Raw genomic sequence first — 23,167 nt, forward strand, 5'->3', positions numbered from 1 at the left:
TAATTTTTAAATTTTATTTAAAAAAAGTATTTTTAAATTTTATTTAAAAACAGTATTTTGAAATTTTTAAGAAAATTTTAAGATCTTTTAAAAATATTAAATTTATTTGTTGTTTTGAATTTTTTGGAACTTATATACAATTTTTTTATATTGTTTAAAATGGTTTTTTTGTAGAAATTTTAAAATAATTATTTTATTATTTTTATTATTTTCTTGTTTTAAGAAAAATGAATGATGCGGTAATAATTGACTATGTTTTACACGTATTATGATTTTATTGGACATTTTGGCTACATCAACTACTTAATTATCGGTATTAATTTTAATAACCAAAGTGTCTGACAGCTAACAATAAATTCTAGTACTTAATTACAAATTATTATTCTGCAAGCATTAAAATGACAAAAAACATATAGAGACCAAATAAATATTTAATCTTGGTTTTTTCGAATTAATAATATAATATTAATAATTGATTTTTGGTTTAGTTGGTATATACTGAGGCTAGCACTTTTGCAAACTATAAATTCGAAAAATTTTGTGCACGTAATAACATCTTCAGCCAAAATAAATATTAGTGAAAAGAGTTCAAAAGTAAATTAAATATTTTTAAAAAATTAAAAGAATAAAGTTTTTTCAACATATTCAAATAGGATGTGGTCCTCAACAAATATCATTCCAACTTGGGTAATATATATGTAACATAATTTGTTGAGAAAAATGTAAGGTGAATTCAAGAATGAAATTTGTTTTTTTATTATTTAAGAATAGATTTTTTTCTTGATTAAAAAATGAAAGAAAAGATGTTTTTTTTTTATGTTGACTTGATCGACTTGAGTTTATCAAAATTTTAAGTTCAAACTTGGTTTGTGATAATATTTTATTATGAAATAATTATTTTATTTGATTTTAAATTAAAAAAATTAAAAAATTAAAAAAATAATATTATCTAATATTTTGATATTAAATGTAAATTAAACGAGCCTTGAACAATAAATTAAAAATATCAATGGAGTTAATAAGTGTTAATCCGATTGGATTTGATATTTTGTTGTAGTATAATTTGAAAGAAATGAGGTGTGAATTAAGTTTGATTTTAATTTTGATTTATAATTAAAAATAATAAAATAATTTATATTTAATGAAATCTATTTCAATATATAAAGTTAGATTTTTTTTTTTTTTTTTGAAATTGGTAGGAAGCCGAATTTAACATAATGCGACGATTTTGAGGAAATAGAAAAACGTGGAGAATGTGAAAATGATTGGATAATGATGCAACACTAAAGTCCAACTATAAATGGGAATTGCATTCCATTACGAGAATAATGCATTTACCCAAAAACAAAATAGGATTCGTTGGCTATTGGGGAAAATTTTAGACGAAAATTTTAAGATAAAATTCATAAATTTTTTTATTAAATACGATTAAATAAAAATTAAATTTAAAAATCAAAATTACTAGATTAAAAACTTTTATTAGTGTAAAATTTTAAAAAAGTTTAATAAATTTTGATATATATTTTTAAATAGATATTTTTAATAATATTATTATTAAAATTTTCATTGTTAAATAAGAATAGATTAAATTTGAATTATAAATAATATTTTTAATAATTTTTTTTACATATTATTAATTTTTACATTAAACTCTGTTAATTAGACGAAAATTTTAAGATAAAATTCATAAAATTTTCTATTAAAAACGATTAAATAAAAATTAAAATTAAAAATCAAAATTAATAGATTGAAAATTTTCATTATATAATTGAAAAATCAAAATTCATAAAATTTTTTATTAAATACGATTAAATAAGTATCAATCAAGTTTAAATCCTATGAATTCCTACTAATCTGAAACACCACTTTATTTCACTTGAACCAACTTTGGCTTGGCCAAGGCCCCTGGACATTGTACAACACATGTTCTTAATCTCCATAATTTTGTCACCCCTCTGCTTCTCTTTAGTATGCCAAGTTTCTTGCCATGAAGACTGCTTTAGTTCTTTCACTCCAACAACTGGTCCAAACGTGTCAGTCAAAGACTAGATACTTGGGTGGATTGGATGATGCAGATAAGGAGGAAAATACACGAGTGCCCTAAACTTGCTTATCAAGAAGTTGAGACTAGTGGGCTTATTAGGGATGAACTTGATCTGCTTGGTGTTGCTTACCGGTGGCCTGTTGCTAGAACTGGTGTTGTGGCTACAATCGGTTCTGGTTCTTCACCTTTTGTTGCTTTAAGAGCAAAGATGGATGCTTTGCCTATTCAGGTCAGTTTTGTGTATTTTTTTCATTCGACTTTTTGCTTCTTCTTTAAATGAAGACAGAAAATGAAGAGAGCAAACTGACATTTTCTAATACAAGCTTTTGTTGAAGAAAATTTTGAACTGTGCAGGTGCAGGGTATTGAATATTGATTCTTGAGCGTTGTTACCTTGATGTAATATCAAACATCTACTCCATTCAATAGGATTAATTACAAAATTTGCTGATGCAAACAACTATCAATAACAGATGTTGAGAATAATGACTCAAATTTCATAATAAATTTGTTTGAGATTGGTTAGATATTATTTGATAGACAAGAAAACTTCCAGAAAAAGAATTTTAAGAGGAAAATAATTCTTAATAGGTAAATTTGACTTGTAAAAGAAAAATTTTAAGAGAAAAATGATTTTTAATAGGCAAGATTATATGCTTATAAATAAGTGAAGGAAAATATGTAAGAGAGTTGTAGGATTTTATGAGATATATACCCCATAGGACTATTAGGGATTCATGTTTTATGGATGTGTATATTTGAATATTTATGAGTAAATTAGAGGAGATTGGGTGGGTATATTTGAATATTTGTGAGTGGACTAAAGAAGATTAAGAAGGTTCACATAGATATGATGCATAGGTGCACATGAGTATGTGTTTATTTTGATTGAAAATACTTTATAGGACTAAAAGAGATTGAGAGGGTCTATGAGTATTAATTCTGAGTGATTGTTTTGATGTTTTGATGTAATTTTTTATAATTAGTGAATCTTTTTTCTCATCCGTGTATCTAGGTTAATTAGATCAAATTACGTTAAATTGTTATCTCTTATGTGATTGATTAATATTTGATTATACTTCTGCTAGTTTGATTGGATAGAGGCTTTTTGGCCTAACAAGTGATATCAAAGCTGTGATGATCTCTAACAAGTGGTATCAAAGCATGATACAAGCTATGGGAATAGGTAAATCTAGAAAAGCTTGACTCAAGAAAGAAATTCGAATTTGTATTTTAAAGATTAATTTGCATGAAATGTGAAGACACATAAAAAAAGATAATTGTGAGACTTTTATTGCAGGTAGAGCCAAGCGTATTTAGTATGAAAACAAATGATTTGATAGAATTTTAGTCAATGTGGACATTGTTAGGAATAATGACTCAAATTTTATAATTGATTTATTTGAGATTAGTTAAATATTGCTTGATAGACAAAAAAAACTTGTAAAAAAATTTTAAGAGGAAATAGATTCTTAATAAGTAAGTTTGACTTGCAAACAAAAGAAAAAAGATTTTTAATAGGTAAGTTTGTATGCTTATAAATAAATGAGGTCTCTATAGGGTTAGACATGAAAAAAATATGTAAGAGAGTTGTAGAGTTTTATGAAATAGACATCCCATAGGACTATTAAGGATTCATGTCTTATGTGTATATTTAAATGTTTATGAGTAGACTAGAAGAGATTAAAAAGCATCATATAGGTATGATGTATAGGTATACATGAGTATGTATTTATTTTGGTTGAAAATACTCTATAAAATTAGAAAAGATTGAGATGATCTATGAATATTAATTGTAAGTGATTATTTTGATGTAATTCTCTTTAACTAATAGATTTTTTTATTTATTTATGGATGCAGGTCAATTAGATCAAACTATGTTAAATTATTATTTTTTATATAATTGATTAATTATTTGATTATATTTTCACTTACTTGATTGGAGTGAAGCTTTTTGGCTTAACAATTTTAGATGTGAAACAGACAAAAGATTCCAACCTTTTTCTTGCCCTTTTCAGTAAAGGATCTTTGAAATTGAAAACTTACTTTACCAATAAATAAAAAGAGAATGGTATTTTATTGCATGATATATATAGTCAATGACCAATTTATTTTTTTAATTTTGTCTTTATTTATTTTAATATTTGCTAATTAAGAAGTAAAAAATATATTTTTTAAAAATTTGAATGAGAAAGTTTTCAATTATAATTTTATAAAAAAAATAAATTTAACTAAATATTTAAAATATCAATGATCAAAGTTAAATAAAGTCTGACAGTAAAAAAATAAAACAAGATACAACTTATGGGACAGAGGAGTTGTCGCCAGTAGCAATTTTTGGTTTTTTTTTTTTTTTTTTTCATTTAATCCAGCTGGGCTACTTTGTAGAAAATTTTGGGAAAAGGTGTTTGTAGATGATAATGAATTACGGGAAGCAAGGTCAAAGGGATCGAGTTTTCATGTTTAACAAGAAGACCCTGTTCAAGTAAGTCATAATATTTCTAGAAGATCAGACAATCAAGAGAATTCAAGTTTTTTTGAGTTAATTTTCCGTATAAAGAAAAAGAAAGAACCAAAGTTCTAGCTTGTGCTTGAAATGTTTTTAGCTTTGCTAGATTGCATAAAACAAGTAAAAGAAGGAACTGCTTGAGTTTGAGAAATATGGCTCTATCAATTGGACTGTAAAACCCTGTCCCTGAGGAAAAAAATGAAATACTAGCATCATGTCAAGTAGTCTGCACCTCTAATATGCAGGAATTGGTGGAATGGGAGCATAAAAGCAAAGTAGATGGCAAAATGCATGCCTGTGGTCACGATGCCCATGTTACCATGCTGCTTGGATCTGCACAGATACTGCAAAAGTTGCTATGGCCATTACCCGTGAAGCATAATTGTGGCTCGTGGCCAATTGATTTAATTAGAATATTAATTCTTCACTTCTCTAATTAGAAAGTAACTAAAATTTGATCTTTGACATAGGGAACTGCGATTCTTATATGTCAACCAGCTGAAGAAAGGGGTGAAGGAGCAAAGGACATGATCAAAGAGGCGGTGCTTGAAAACCTAGAGGCCATTTTTGGGTTGCATCTAGTGAATGAATATCCCGTTGTGTTGTTGCCACACGACCTAAAGAATTTCTAGCAGGGCGTGGGAGCTTTAAAGCCACAATTAGTGGAAAAGGAGGTCATGCTGCAATTCCCCAACACACCATTGTACCAATTTTGGCTGCTTCAACTGCAGTAATATGTCTACTAAATATAGTTTGAAGGGAAACAGACCCGTTATGATTCTCATTCGATATGCACGTTAATCAATTTTTAACCTTTTTAACCTGGTATATGATTGTATCAATATTCTTTTATTTTTTTATTTTATTTTTTTATTTAGTTCTTATTTTTTTAATAATTTTTTTCTTTATTCTCAAGTCAATTATTTATTTTTTATACTTATTTCTAGTTTCAGATGGTGTCAAGGGCTTCACTGTTGAGCCAAACAAAGTCATTTGATCATTCTCGCGTGGACATTGGATTTAATGAAACAATTTTCAGAGTATTGCACGCTGCAGGTGGTCTCAGTGGCCATGATTCATGGTGTGTCTATTATAATAAATAAATAAGAGAATAAAAATAATAAAAAAAGATTTTGATTTTGAGGCGTAAAGATTATTTTTTTAAATATAATTATGTTTTCAAGATATAATAAAACTTCAAAACTCTTTAAATAAAAGTAGTGAAATAGTTATGTTAAAATATCTATTTATAATAAATAAATACATATAAACTTTTATTTAAATGGTTATCATATTTTGTATAATCATAACTTTTATGAATAATAATCTATTTATATTCAAATAATTATAATCATTTGTCATATAATAATTATCTTTGTTCAAATATAATTATTTAAAATATGAATAAAATTAATATAAAAATTAATTTTATTAATTAATAATTAAAATTTTTTATCTAATGTAGGATGTACTACATTTTAAACTATTAAAAATTCCTTATTAGTTTGGAATATTGTGCTTAATTTTTAACTTTTTACACAAATAAATATTATTAATATAAAAAGATATCTCTTGATCTAAACTTTCAATTAGCATATATATTTTTAAATTCTAATGAAATTGATGGTATCCGCAAATTAAATCTCAACTCTTAGTGTTAAAATTAAAGATATAACACACATAATACTTATTTATTCTTTTGTTAGAGGTTTAAAATTGTTTTAGTACTATTATGGCTATATACTTATTTTATTCATAAATATTTACAAAAGACCTTAATTCTTTTTATTGCAGTAACATCACTTTTATGTTTATGTAGGTAGAGGTTTTATTATGTTTCCTTTGTTTTAGACATTTAAATAATAAACTCTATTAAGAGTGTAAAAACTCATCCTTCCTACACAATGGATCACACTAATTTATAAAATTTGAATGAATTTTTTTAGTACTCAACATACACATAATAATCACTTATTTTTACCCATTAAACTTTGTAATTAGTGGTTATTAATTAAAAGTTGGGCTTCCATTATTGATGTCTAATAGTAAAAGTTTAAATTCATTTTACTTATAGTACTACTAACCAAATATCTTTTAATTCAATTTTTTATGGCAATTATCTCTATTTGAGATTGAATCTCTAATATAATCACTTCATGTTAATATGTCCAAACTTTTCATTTTACATATCATTTATATGCTCAAGACATTGTTGCCTCATTCTTATCATTTTAAGAAATAGATGGTATCGATTGTGACCACAACTCTATACTCATTAATATAAAATTTTAACTATTCCATTTTTATATTTTTATCTATTTTAATACAATTATTCTTTTAGTACAACTGGATAAACTGAATAGATAGACTAAACCATTTTAGTCATTTTAAGATATATAAAGATTTTTTTTAATGATTTTACTTTAGTAAATGTACTAAACTTATTAGCTTATATAATTTACTTATAAAATTATATTAAAATCTTACAACACTATGGTGGCAATTTTATTTCTTTTGATTCTTATCACCTCCACCATATACAAATGAGTATTCTTTTATAAAAGAATATCTTATTCAATTATCAAGATATCATATATATTTAATTAAGTTGCCATTTCATTTATCTTTTCACTATTTGATTTTTTTTTTTTAAATAGAAGGCTTCCAAATCCACCATTTGTGAAAGATAACTAGTAAATATTTTATATCTTAATATTTTTCTCTCATAAAAGTTTCAAAACTTTTATTTAAACTCAATATGAGAGTATACATCAATAAGAATGATATCAACTATAATCACTCTAAAATATTTTTTAGTATACTCATGCTTTTTATAGTCTTTTATGAGACTTTCAAGCCAATTCATGAAAACTTTGAATCTATTTCATCATGGACACCATTCACCAATTTATTACTATAAGCAAAACCATGTTCATTATCCAAATGGGTCAAATAGCATTCATCTTGCTATTTAATTTTTTTTATATTAACAAAATCTTTAAATCACTCATAGCTTTCAAAGTAGATATAATTTTATACTTTCATTATATCTCAAAACTAAGATCATGAGAAGTAGATCATTTATACAAGCCATAATTATTATCAAATAAAATTAAACAAATATCACTTCTATGCAAAGACCACTAAAAAAAAAAAACTATTTGTGTATTATTTATAAATAAATAATTTTCAAACCTATCAAAACGCTATTCATTTAAGAGTCATACCACCTTTTTTCATGAATAATTCATTTAGTGATCAATTCCAAGGATTAAGGCTATTGTAAGCGAACATCCTTATCAAATCCAAACAGTAAGGGTGATGGCCAATACACATCCTTGTCAAGAAATTATAAAAACCCATGGAGATTTGTGCATTTTCCTTTTTTAATTAATCTATGCATAATAGTGCCATATATCTTTACAATTATTTATAATATTTGTTTACATTAAAACAAACTTTATTTAAATTGTTTTAGTTGCAAACCATGATATCTTCTTCTTAGCATTCCAAAATAAAACTTTTCAAATCCATAAACATGGCTAATAAGATGTTGGTGGATTACCTTCAAATTATCGGTAATTAACAATTACCTTTAATGTTATTAATGATGTGCCTTTTCCATTTAAATTTGAATATCACATTTAACTCAATTTGTTGGCCAAGCTTTTGGTTTGAAATAGTAACATCAAATTTCACAAATAAATCATGTCAATATATTCACCATATTAATTTCATTTTACTACTAGCTACAATTTTGAAAAATCCATTCAAGTGAAACTTTTGGAATGCACAATTAATAAATTCCAAAAGCTCAAGTAATATGAAAAACAATCATGAAATTGGATTCATGCAACAGAATTAAACAATGAATTAATGACATACTAATTTTGAATAAAAATTAAAGAAAAATTTATTTGACATCACAGTAAAAAATTATTTTTTTTGTCCATAGTTATTTCAAGAATTCAGATTTCATTAATACATTCTTAAATTTCTTTCTCTTGCATTTCCGTAAATATGAAATATGAAAAATTTTTAATAATTATTTTTAAATTGTTAGAAAAAATAAATAAGAGAATAGAAATAATTGAAAAGAATTTGATTTTGAAACGTGAAGAATATTTTTTTAAAAGTAATTATACTTCTAAGATATAATAAAACCTCAAAACTTTTCAAGTAGAAATAGTAAATATGATTATAATAAAAAAATTATTTATAATGAATGAATATACATAAATTTCTATTTAAATAGTTATAACATTTTATATAATCATAATTTTTATGAATAATAATATATTTATATTCAATTTATTATAATCATATATTGTATAATAATTATTTTTATTCAAATATAATTATTTAAAATATAAATAAAATTAATATAAATATTAATTTTATTTATCAATAATTAAAATTTTTCGTCTAATATAAAATACATTACATTTTAAACTATCAATAATATCTGCATTCAATGTCATCCCAGACTCAACAACAATGGCAGGAACTTTCGGAGCTTCAATACCCTTAGGGACAGAATAGAATAGGTGACTACTTTCCTCCTGTTTCACCAATGATTGACAGTACTAAGAAATTAATGTGGAATCTGAATTTTATTATTAAACATGGTAGCCTGACAGAACATATCATTTTATTAAGATAAATATTTATGTAAATATTCAAGAATAATCCAACTTCTTCTACCAGGTAATTAAAGCTCAGGCAACTGTACACCGGTGCTCTGCTAAGATCGACTTCAAAGGAAATTAAGGAACACTGGACCATTAGGTACATCATTGTCAATGAGTTGAGTATGAGATACATAGAACATTCTTCATCTCATTCTTAGTTTTTATATTATTTAAGGTTTATTTAGATAGTTGATGAAATTGACTCAAATAAGATTAAAAATAATAATAAAAATTATTGTAATAATAATTGAAAAAAAATTATATTTAGTTACGGTTGAAAAAAATTTATAAATAAATTTATATTGAATGAATCTCATTGAAATTAATATTTAATTCAATTAGTGATGCAATAAGCTTAACTGTAATGCACTGAAAGTGTGGTAAAATTCAAATCCCCACTTAAACGTCAAACCCAACGGATCTTTAAATTCATCTCTATTTTTATTTTTGTAAATATTTAATAGATATGAGTAATTTTTATACTTATAATTTTTAAAAAAATAAAAAATAAAATTTAGTCTTTAGTTTTTGTTTTAAAAATTTTTTCTTACATATATATATAATTTTTATAAATATATTTTTAAATATAAATATATTAGTTATAATTAATCTAAAATAAAATTTATATTATTAAATAAAAATTAATTTATTAAATATATATAAACATATATATGACCAAAATATATGATGAGTGTTATATTATCCATACCTATACTTGTAGTCGATAAAAAATTGAAAATTATACACTTCTACATCTTCATCTTCTAAATTTAATATACCTTCTTATCTCTATTAGGATAAAAATATCAATTTTTTTTGTCATATATGGATAAAATTAACATCCCTGTCAATGATTCCTCCAACTCTTAATGATGTAAAAGTATCTGAACATGTAATGCGGGTGTCTAAGGAGATGGTAGGAAAAGAAAACACAAAACTAGCTCCCACTTTCATGGGGAGTAAAAAATTTTGCTTTCTACTTAGATATTGTTCCTAGATCATTTCTCTTCTTAGGCATTAACAATGAAAAAACTGGAGCGATACATCTTCCACATAGTCCTTATTTCACCATTGATGATGATGTGTTTCCCATTGGGGCAGCAATTCATGCAGCATATGCATATTCATTTCTCCGATTTTACAGGAAGTTCAATTTGATTCCTATTGCTAAATTGTTTTAGTACATACCTTTCTATTCTATTGCTTGTCTATTGTTTATTGTTTAAAGGAATTTTTTATGAAATTATTATTCATACTAGCAACATACTCAATGGAGACACCTAATTTTATTTAAAATATTTTATTTTTTTAATTTGAATTTAGTTTAACAATTGGGCCATAATCATAATTTTTTAGACCGATTTTACGATTCATTTTCAAGTACTTAAGTCTAATATGAATCATATGATGAAGCGCATTGTATTGACCAAAATAATATCCAAAGTGACCTGATAAAGATTTATTTTTAAAAACTCATTATTGGTCCATTGTTGGCTACTAAACCAAAAATAAATAAAAAATATATAAAATAAATAAAAATAAATAATATAATAATATATAATATAAAATAATATAAAATATATAAATAAATATAAAAAATAAAAATAACAAAAAGTTTGGCCCAAAAAGAATAAATTAAATTCAAAGGCCCAAAAACAAAAAAAAGGAACAAAATTTGAAAGCCCAAAACGTGGCCTAGAAAATGGGCCATTGGTTAGCCTTATTTGGAAAATAAAAGCCATGAAAAAAAAAAAAAAAAAGGAATGAAAGCCACCTAAAACATGGCCAAAAAATGGGCCATTCGGATGGCCCTATCGGGGAAATAAAAGCCATGAAAAAATAACGAAAGTCAGCCACACCATGCACGGGACATGAAGAGGAGTTGCAAAACCAAAAAACTGCTGCATGAACGTGTGGGAAGACTGCACATTTTGAAGGAGCTAGCACGTGAAAAAGGAGAAGAAACATGCATGTCATGCATGTCAGGAAGCAAGGAAAAAAATTGATGCAAAAAATGACGGCATAGAGGCGTAAACTAGAGGACGTGGGTGAAGCAGCAAGCGTAGTAGGGAGAAACAGGGATAGCAAAAAAAAAAAAAAAAAGCCTGGGCGTGAAAGGAAACCCATGGCAGAAAGAAGAGGATACCAGAACAGAAAGAACAGAAACGAAAAAAAGAGAAGAGTGCGCAAGAAGCGAAAAGAAAACAGTTAGAAGCGGAAAGGAGAGGTAGCAGAAAAAAAGAGAGGCAGAAAACAGAAAAAGGCAGTGAGCAAAGGAACACGAGAAGGAGAAGAAAAGAACTGGAAGAGAACGTGGGAAGCAAAAGCAGCAAAAAAAAAAAGAAAAAAAGAAAAACTGGGCATAAAAAACTGAAACGAAAAAGAAGGAAGAGGCGTGAACAAGAAAAGAAAGAGGCCACTGGCAGCAAGCATTAGGGCACGCAGGAGAAGAAGAAAGGGAAAGCTGAAGCAAAAAGACCAAAGAAAGATAAAGCAGCAAACTGCAGTTACCCCAAAAAAAAAAAAGCAGAAAGAAGATGTGAAGTAGAAAGGAGAAGCAGAAACCAGAAGAGAGCGCCAGCAAAGAAGCATTCGAAAAAAACAAAAACAAACTGAAAATGGTGTTACGAAGAGTGGGTCCAGCCTCATTGGTTTTAGCCAATTAATAGACCTAAAACCTTATTTTGTCTTTGATCCAAGAGAGTCCTACGTATAAAAAGGGGCCATGTAATAGGGAAACAGAAGGTGATGGCATCGAAATCAAGAGAAAAAAGAAAAGTCAAGAATAAAAAAGAAGAGAGAGTTAAGTTGAATGAAAGTCGATTCGTGATTTGATTGAGTTAAAATTTTATTAATAAGTTTATGATTCAGAGTTTTACATTTTAAACAGTGAAGATCGAATTTGAAGCTCTCTAAGAACAAATTCATTGTGTATTTGTTGAGTAACCTATTTAGTGAGATTTTTTTAATTATTTATCTAGTTGTTAATCAGCTCTAGTTTTAGTTAGAGAAGAACGTTTTATATTTATTATTTGATAGTAGAGATTTTTTTTGTGGTCCTTGATTTTTTTTTCCTCTACATTGTAGGATGTTTTAAGTAAATCTTAGTGTGTTTTATTTTTCTTACGTTGTTGATTGTTGATTATTATCTATTACTGTGGGTTTATTGCGATATATTACTTTTGTGTTGTTGTGTTTATTGCTTTAGATCCAATAAGTGATATCAAAACAAGGGTTATTTTGAGACATCGATACAGAAGCAGCTAAAGACAAAAGTAAATTTTATTTAAGATCATGGAAGATGATGTAGGTTCCATGATAAAATTAACAGCATCAAATTATTCAATTTGAAAGCATATTATAGAAGATCATTTATACTGTAAAGATTTGTATGAGCTGGTATTGGGTGATTCGGCTAAATCAGTCGATATAAAAGATAAAAGTTGGAAGAAGTTAGGCAGAAAAATACTGGTTATAATAAAAAAATAAGTTGATATCAACGTGTTCCATCATGTAACGTAAGAGACAGATGCTCACATTATTTGAAAAAAATTGACAGCATTATATGAAACGAAAACATGTATGAATAAAGTCATGTTTATTAAAAAGCTTGTAACTTTTTAAGATATATTTAATCGGATGACTACTATAGAGCTTAAAATGAATGATGAAATGAAGGCATTGTTTCTTATAGGTTCATTGCTAAACAGTTGAAATACTTTGATTATGATTATTCTTAATTTAGCTTCTATTACATGATGACGTTGGAGATGGTAAATGATGGTATGCCTAATAAAGAAGCAAGGTGAAAAGATTTAGACCCTAGAAATCAAGCTCTGGTCATAGTGAACAGGGGTAAAAACATCGACAAAGATCAAAACTAAAAAGATAGTAGTAAGTCTAAATATAGATCCAAGTCTAAAGATAAAGTGAAGTGCTTCTTTTGTGGTAAAGCAAGTCATATAAAATGATACTGCAAAATCTTGAAGCAAGAGTGAAAAGATGAGAAAAACAAGAGTTTAGATGATGGTAATGTTACAGTAGTGAATTTAGATAGTGATTCGGTTACTTTAATTTGCACACATGGTGATTGTAATCATGTTCATGATCCCGACATTTGGTGGATAGTTGATAAAAAAGTGAAATATCATTGTATTTCTAAGAGAGAATTATTTACAACTTACAAAGTAAAAGACTTTGATTACACAAGATGAGAAAAAAGAGTGTGTTGTAGATTATTGAGATTGGTGATATTAGTGTATAAATTAGTACGGGTTGCATGTTAACTTTGAAGTATGTCAGATACATTCTTGATATGACAATGAACTTGCTTGCTATTAATGTCTTTGATAAAGAAAGATATGATGGTCAATAAAAGAATGAACAGTTAAAGTTTCTCAAAGGATCTATAGTAGTTGCAAGAGAAAAACTATGCTGCACAATGTATAAGATATAGATACAATTGAACAGTAACTAGATAAATGTCATTGAGGATGATGCTTCAACAAACTTATGACACAAAAGGCTGACACACATGAGTGAAAAAGGGTTACAAATTTTAATAAGGAAGTCTTTCATTACCTTAATCAAATGTATGTCTCTCAATTCATGTGATCATTGTTTATCTGTCAAGCTTTGTAGAGTTTTTTTTCTTAAGAGTTCTAAAAAAAATAAATTGGAATTGATTCATTTTGACATATGTGGTCCTATTAAAGTTAAGTCATTGGGTGGTAACAAGTATTTTGTTACTATTATTGATGATGGTTCACATAAGACTTGGGTATATATATTAAAAAATAAAAGTCAAGTATTACAGTATTTTTAAAAATTTTATACCATAGTGAAAAAAAATGACAGGACTGCCATTGAAATGTATTCGGACTGATACTGGTATAGAATACACACCCAAAAACTTTGAAGAGTATTGTTCAAAGTATGGGATCAAGCATAAGATGATAGAACTTAGAACACGACAGCATAATGGTGTAGTTGAAATGATGAATCGCACTATTGCAGAAAAAGTTGGATATATGTTGAGGATGGTAAAATTATCAAAACCATTTCGGGGTGAAGCAGTTAACACAACTTGTTATTTGCTTAACAGATCACCATCAGTTTATTTGGATTTTGACATTTCAGAAATAGTGTAGGTAGGAAAAGATGCTTTATACTCTCACTTAAAAGTTTTTGGATGTAAAACATTCATGCATGTGCTGAAAAAGCAGAGGTTAAAGCTTGACAATAAAGTTATACAGTGTGTGTTTATAGGATATGATGATGAAAAAATTGACTACAAGGTATGAGATCCAATGAATAGAAAAATAGTTAAAAGTAGAGATGTAGCCTTCCACAAAAAAAAAAAAAAACCATAGCAGACTTTGAAAAAAAAAAGATTACACGGATTACTATTGAGTATAATGTTTCAACACTGATAGGGGTTCCATAAAAAAGAGTCACAAATAACAAAAATGAGTAAGAAATAGAACTTGAAGATATGAATGAGCCGACTACAATTAGTTATGAGCTAGATACAATCGGTTTTAAGTAAGAAAAGCTATTGTATAGAGTCTCAGCTTAAGAGATCTACTAGAGAGCACAGGCCATCTACCAAGTATTCAAGTTCAGATTTATTTTAGTTACTAGTGAAGGGAAGCTAGAGACCTTTCAAGATGTATAGATTACTTCAGATAGAAAGTACTAGTTAAAAGCAATAAAAGAAGAGAAACAGTCATTGCAAAAATATGATACATGTGATCTTGTTAAACTTCTAAAAAGGGAGAGGCCGTTGAAGAATAAATGGGTGTTCAAGTTGAAAAAAGATAGTAACAAACTAGTGAGATACAAAACTCGATTGGTGGAGAAAAGTTTTTCTTAGAAACCAAACATCGATTTTAATGAGATCTTTTTTTCAATTATAAAGATGAGTTTTATTCGAGTGGTACTCAAACTAGCAGCTAATTTGAATCTTAAGCTTAAACAACTTGATGTCAAAGCTATATTCTTGCATGGTGACTTATATGAAGATATTTATATGAATTAGCCTAAGGGTTTTGAAGTGAAAGAGAAATAGCACTTAGTTTATAAACTAAAGAAAAGCTTGTATGGATTGAAACAAGCTTTGCGACAGTGGTACAAAAAGTTTGATTCTTTTATGGTGAGCTACAACAATAAAAAAAAGGTCAGCGGATCCTTATGTGTATGTAAAAAAATTTCATGATAGTAACTTCATTATTCTCTTATTATATGTTGATGATATGTTTATTGTGGGATAAGATATTGGTATGGTTCGTAGGTTGAAAGTACAATTATCTGAGTCCTTTGACATGAAAGATTTAGGTCTAGTAAAGCATATTCTTGGTATGGATATTATCTAAGATAAAAAAGTTGAGAAGCTGTGGTTGTCACAAAAAAAATATGTTGAATAGGTGCTTAGTAGATTTAACATGCAATATGATAAATTAGTTAACAGTCCACTTGCTAACCATTTTTATCTGAGTAAAAAATTTTATCCGATGACTAAAGAAGAACAACTAGCTATGTCTAGTATTCCTTATTCTTCTACAGTCTGTTCTTTGATGTATCTTATAGTTTGCATATAGCCTGACATTACTTATGCAGTTGGTGTAGTGAGTAGATTTTTTTCTAATCTTATAAAAGTTTACTAAAAAGTAATAAAATAGATTTTCAGATATTTGAGGGGCACCTAAAAAATATGCTTTAGTTATGGAGTTTTACACCAGTTCTAGAATGGTTTACTGATGTTGATATGGCAGGTGATCTTGATGATAAAAAATCTACTTCAGGGTACTTGTTCACTTTTGTAAAAAGAGCTATTTCTTAGCAGTCTAAGTTACAGAAGTGTGTTACCTTGTTAACTATAAAGGCTGAGTATATTGCATCAACTGAAGCAGGTAAAGAAATTCTTTGGATAAAATATTTTTTTCTTGAATTTAGATTGAATTAAAAAGAGTATATGATATTTTGTGATAGTCAGAGTGCTTTAAATTTGAGTAAGAATATCATGTACCATGCTAGAATGAAGCACATTGATGTTATATATCACTAGTTACATTCGATAATTAAGGAATGATAGATGCTATTGAAGAAAGTCCATACTAATAAGAATATAACATATATGTTGACTAAGACACTTTTTAAAGAAAAGATTGAGCTTTATAGTAACTTGATCAAATGGGTTCCTTGGCTAAGGTAAGTTCTAAATGAAACTACTATGGTGATGAATCTCCTCTTAATGGGACTGGAGGGAGAGATTGTTAGGAATAGTGGGGTCTAGCCCATTGGTTTTGGCCAATTAAAAGGCCTAAAGCTTTTTTTTATCTTTGACCTAAGAGAGCCCTACTTATATAAAGCCTTAAATAATAAAAAAGGGGGTTGTGTAATAGAGAAACATAAGGTGGTGGTGCTGAAACCAATAAAAAGAAGAAAAGCCAAGAAAAATAGAAAGAAAAGAAAAAAAAAAGGAGAGTTGGTTGAATGAAAGTTAATCCGTGATCCGATTGAGCTAAAATTTTATCAGCAGGTTTATGATTTAGAGTTCTACATTCTAAATGATGAAGATCGGGTTTAAAGCTCTCTAGAAATAAATCTAGAGTGTATTTGTTGACTTACTTATTTAGTGAAATTTCTCTAATTGTTTCTTTAGTTATTGATTAGCTCTAGTTTCAGCTAGAGAAGAATTTTGCATATCTATTATTTTATAATAACAAATTTTTGGTGGTTTGTAATTTTTTTTGCTCTACATTGGCAAGTTTTTCACGTAAATCTTAGTATGCTTTATTTTTCCTACATTGTTGATTATTGATTATTGATTATTGTCTATTACTGCTGATTTATTGTGATATATTGCTTATGCGTTGTTGTGTTTATTCTTTCAGGCCTAATAAAAGAGAGAAGTTTAAAGTTTCGATCAATTTTTTTCCCTTCTCTTTGTATCTATTTTTTTTCTTTTCTACTATATGTGAATGGCTTTGAAAGCTTAAAGCTTTTTCATCTCCATGTTGTGCAGAATAGTTCATATGCATTTATTTCTGCCTTGCTTCCCCTTTGCATGTGGTTTGCATATAAAAAAGATTAAATACCTTAGTTCTTACATAATTACTAGTTTATTATTGCATTGATTTGCATATAAAAAAGATTAAATACCTTAGTTCTTACATAATTACTAGTTTATTATTGCATAGATTTGCATATAAAATATTGAAGTTCAATTGTTGTTCTGGAGTCTTATTTTCTTCCGTGGGTAGCATGTAAACTAAGGTTTCAAAACCTCACTTATTTCATATTCATTTATGGACTGTGCATGGATTGTTATTGGTTTGTAAAAGAAATTTTCATAAATGCTTGATGTCTTGTATCGTTGCGTATAAGCTGTGTGTGGGAAGCATTTACATTCATGATTTCTTTTTCATTTAATTACTTCATTTGCATGATGGTTGTGTGAGGAAGGAAGCTTTACATGTTTATTGCCTTTTCCATGTTGTTTGAATTTTTATCTTTATTTTCATTTTCATGTAATTTGTTTATTTTCATTTTCATGTACTTCAATTTTTCATGGTTTAGTTTATTTTTGGTGTAATACATTTCTAATCACTTTGAATAATAATAAAATAAAAGATAATAATATTAACAAGTTTTTTTAAAATAAAAATATAATAAAATAAAAAATAATAATGTTAATAAGTTTGTTTAATAATAATAATAATAATAATAATAATAATAATAATAATAATAAGTTTTACAAAAATAATAAAAATGATAAAAATATTTTAAAGTCCTTGTCTAGATGTTAGAGGAAATTAAAAATTATATATTGTTTTAAAAAATATGTAATGATTTTGCTTAAATATCGGAGAAATTATTATATAATAAAAATAAAACAATAAAAGATAAATAATAATAATAATAATAATAATAATAATAATAATAATAATAATTATTAAAAAAATATATAAACAGTATAAAAATTAATTTTTGAAAATCACAAAAAGCGAACTTGATCCAAAAAGTTTACCTAGATGTTCATAAATTGCTAAAATCCTAAATGAAACCCTAAAATTAAAACTTTAAATGAAACCTTAAATCCCCAATTAAAATTAAACGCTTAAATAAAACCCTAAAAGCCCAATTGAAATCCTAAGACGCTAAATGAAACTCTAAGTAAAACCCTAAATGAAATCCTAAAACCCTAAATGAAGTCTTAAACCTTATATAAAAACTTAAACCCTGGGTAAATCCCAAAACCCTAAAGTGAGGCCATGAAACCTTAAATTCACCAAAAACTCTAAACCATCCCAAAATTTAAGGATTTTTGTGAAAACTTTTCATGAAGTAATTTATTTTCGAATATTGCTTATATGATAGGGTATTTATGAAATTTTATTTCATTAGGAAGATGATGGGATATTTAGAAAATTTTATTTTATTAAAAATTTTCATATAATTTCATAGTTTAAAATAATGAAATTAAATAAAGAATAAAAAATATAAAGTGAGATTTTAAATATAAAATAATTGCATCCCAATTCTATCTAGAGGTTGGAGAGTTCAGATGATGGTCTTCTTTTATTTAAGAACTCGATCTTACATTTACATCTCATCATCATTTAGGAGACATATTTACATCCATATTTGCATTTATTGCTTATATATATGTTTATTTTTAATTATTGATGTTTATGGTTAGCTATTTAATTATTTAATTATTGTTTAAAATTTTTTTTATTTCAAAGGAAATAAATAAATAAATTTAAACTAATATTTTGAGGAATATAAATTTTGGTACTCTGCTTAGATGTTGAAGAGTCATAAATAATTATCATTTTCAAATAATATTATTTTTATTTTCAAAAAAATGTTATTGTGAATCTTAGTTGAAAAAAAATTATCTTTGAATTCTACCTTTATGTAAGAATTTTAAAGTATTTCTTTAATGTAGAGATTTTCACAACATTTCTAAAATAAAGAGTTGTAAATAATTTTATTTCTAAAAAATGAAGGAAATTATAATTAAATTTCATATAAATACCATTTTTGTTCAAAATTATAAATAGCGCATGATTAATTGGTATTAATTTTATGGACGCTGTGGGGGTGCTAATCCTTATTCACTTATGACCGACTCTCAAATCTAATCCCATTTTTGTAGACCAAAATTATCTTTATGATAAACTTTAAACCTATTTTATTGTTTTATTAAAAAGATAAAATTTTTGGGTAACCTATCATATCCTAAAAAAGATTAGTGGTGACTCTTTATTTTTTTATGATTTTAAATGAATATGTCTAGCGATTGTGTCTCCGGACTAATATGTTATGACAGTTTAGCGACTCCACTAGGGTCATTTTGAGAGTCAGGCAAAAAAATTTTAATTGTGCACCATCGAAATCTTTAGATTTAATTGGTTTTATTTAATATTTAATTTAATTCCCTTTATTTTAATTTTTTAACAAAATAAATAATAAAATAAATTTTATGTTAGTTATTATCTTGTTTTGACTTTGTTATTTATAATTTATTTATGTTGTTTTGATTAATATATTATTTTGCATATTTTTGTATACACACTTACATGCATGAGCTCTAAACCCGAGCTTTATTCTTATTAAGAGAAAGTGAAGTAGCTAAGTTATCGTGAAATGATAACCTTCGTATTTGTTAGTGAAACATTTTTATTCAAGTCAAACCCTTTTCATTTGTAGCATGTAATGGATAAGGATTGATGTGCCTTATTAGTTTGTAATGGACAATGATATAAGGTTTGATTTGGGAACCTTTAGATAAATAAATCTTGACTTAGCATATTAGGAGCCATAGGAAGCTTGCCTAGAGTAAAGCTATGTCACATTTTAGAAAATCACCAAAAATTAGGACACTAAATATATTCTATGATTTTGTTGTGTTATATGGTTGTTTTGTTATTTTTATATTCATTTGTTTGGATTATTGATTCCTTTTATTTGTAAAGTATTTAATTTTATTCCATACGTCATATAGGCATTGCATTTTAAGAAGGGTATTTATTTTAGGTCAATCAACACTAAAAAAAACTCTTATAAAGCCATAAGTAGCATCAACCTCCTATTAGAATAATTTGAAAGTTAAAAGTCAATTGACAAGCGCCTAAGAAAAAAAAAAGACTGCTTAGAGATTGGTTATATTTCTACATTTTCATAATTGGTGCTGTGGATTTGAGTTAGAGTGATATAGTCAAGTTGGGAACCATATGGCAATAATGGAGAGTAAAAAGGAAGGAGTCTTTTCGAAGAAGTATGGGGATGTGGCACTGTTCATATTAGTAAATATTGACGAGTCACTAGTTAGGGCTATGATACAGTTTTGAGATCCATCTTATCAGTATTTTGTGTTCAACCAACAAGACTTAACTCCCATAATTGAAGAGTATTCATCTTTACTTTGGATAAAGTTTACCAATCAAAATAAGATCTATTGGAAGGGGCAGAAGACCACCGGATATAGAAAAAAATAGCAAAATTATGCAAATAAGGGCCGAGAAGATAGACAAGCATAAGAAGAAAAATAATAGATCAAGACAATTCCATCAACCTTTTTGTTAAAGAGTATAAGGAAGAATCTTGATGATGATCGTGGATTGGATTTATTTGCTTTAGCCATGTATGGGTTGATGATACTTCTTCGAGCTATTGGATAAAGGTATAAATCTTTCATCAACCATTTTACTAGAGACTACTAGATCGTTAAATTTTCATTAAAGAAAGGTAAAGGTTGATTCATAGGATGTGATCAATTACTTTTTGTTTGGATTAAAAGTCATTTTTAGGGAAAAAAAAAGATATTATTTTAAAATTTCTCTATATATTTTGTTTCGATCAAAGAATTTGTTACTAAAAAATGGCAGAAGGATTAGACAAAAAGATAATGGATGGTATTTTTTCTAAATCTCATTATTAAGGATGAAACATTGAGAGCACTGTGGATGCTTCTTACAGCCATATTATACAATTATGAAAATGAGTCATGGGTACCATTGCCAGGAATATGAGAGACAATAAGCTATACACCTCTTATAGTCCAGAGACAATATGATTCTTGTTAGTTCATCCTTATGACTCATGGACTTAGTTTGTTTAAATTTGATTATGGGGCATCCGATTATATGAAAAAAATTTGAAAGGTCATAAGGGCATGGAAGCAAATTAATTGAATGAACTTGGCTAGATATGTAGATAATATTGTAGAAGAGTACTTTACATAGAGAATAAAGAGAGTCAATGAAGTTAAACCCTTACTAGTAGATGTTTCAAATTAGTTGCCCATTCCCATGTCAGAGCTTGTATTGTTAGCTCTTGAGAACGCCTAACAAGAGTTTGAGATTGAAAGAAAGAAGATGAAGAAAGAAAAAATAGTGATGATAGATCAGGTTAACCAAGTGAGGTACAATTTGATGATAAAAGATGATGCATTACAGCAGTTGACTAAGAAACGAAAAGAGTTGAAAGAGGATTTGTCAAATCTTCATCAAAAGAATAAGAGATTAAAGATGAACATTAGACCTTCAAGAGGGTCTAAGAAGGAAGCGAAAGAACTAAGAAAGATGGTAAAATACTGAAAGAGTAGAGCTTCAGAAAATAAGAAAGTGGTCTCTGCACACACCAAAGAATAGAAAACATGGAAAGATAAGTTTTCTAGAGTCTCTGCAAAGGTAGCTAAGTGCCATGAGAAAAATGAAAAGATAAGGGCTATATTAAAAGAAGAGCAAAATAGGAATTCTAATTTGCAGAAAGAGAAAAAAGCTTTGGAACAAAAGTTGATGAGCTTGAAAATGTAGCTGGTCAAGAATCAAAATCACATAGATAAAATTTTAATCGAATGGCAACAAAATGAGGATTATTAGGCTCATGTTTGGAATATGAAAATGGAGGCTTAAAAAATATAGAGAGCAGAAAGCTTGAAAAGATAATAGTATATAGAGCACTGACTTTTTAGATTTACAAGACTATGCAAAAAGCCAGCGAAATGGTGGAGAGAGTTGAAGAACTTGAGCTACAGATCATACCGACTCAAGATTGTAGTCAGCGATTGTTAAGTTTCTTATGTGAAGCTAGGAAACAGTATGCTCAAGTTAGGTTTTTCTATGGTTTAACGCATGAATGATTAATTGATATACAAAGACTTTTATGCTTAATGAATGTTTTCTCTGCTTAGGTTGATCTAAAACAACACTTCATTTGCATTACATTACATTCATTGCATACATGTAAATTAATAAAAGCAAATTAATAATAATAATAATAATAATAATAATAATAATAATAATAATAATAATAATAATAATAATAATAATAATAACAAACTTATCTTTTTATTTCTTTTCTAAACCAAAATAAAATTTCCATTGCTGGTTAAAGATATATTCAACTTTAAACTTTGAAATCATTACATTTGTCACTAAATGTTGAGATAATTATTGATAATGCTCGTAATAGACCTATATGCTACTAAAAAAGGAGAATGAAAGATAATAGCACAAGAAAGCAATAATCAATTGACTGGTGAGAAGGATGACCAAAAAAAGAATTTGGAGAAAGCTTTCAAATAAGTAGGGGTTACAGAAAATGCTTGTAAAAAAAAAAGAGAAAGAAACAAGATGGGAAGATATTGGGGTAGCCTTTAGGGTTTGAAAGAACTAAACTAATCTTGAACTTTAAGTTAATATGATTAAGAAATGCATGGTATAAATCATTGATTGCATTTTTACCATTCAAATTCATTATAGTAGTCACATGTATTGCACACATTTTTTTGATAAATTATGATGAAAGTCTTTCATGAGATGATATTAAATGGAATCATAATTGTTTTCAAAACAAAGTTTCATTAGCCTTAGAAAGAAAATTTATCTCGGTCATTTTTATTTTCTGACTT

General features: G+C 27.1%; 1 pseudogene; it reads left to right on the forward strand.

Annotated features, from left to right (window-relative positions):
- The first annotated feature begins 234 nt into the window (after nt 1-234).
- Nucleotides 235-10,424, forward strand: LOC111317660 (IAA-amino acid hydrolase ILR1-like 1; annotated as a pseudogene).
- Nucleotides 10,425-23,167: the final 12,743 nt, after the last annotated feature.

Source organism: Durio zibethinus, chromosome 2 (assembly GCF_047325235.1).
Source record: "Durio zibethinus cultivar Kanyao isolate XHJ-2024 chromosome 2, ASM4732523v1, whole genome shotgun sequence".
NCBI lineage: Eukaryota > Viridiplantae > Streptophyta > Magnoliopsida > Malvales > Malvaceae > Durio > Durio zibethinus.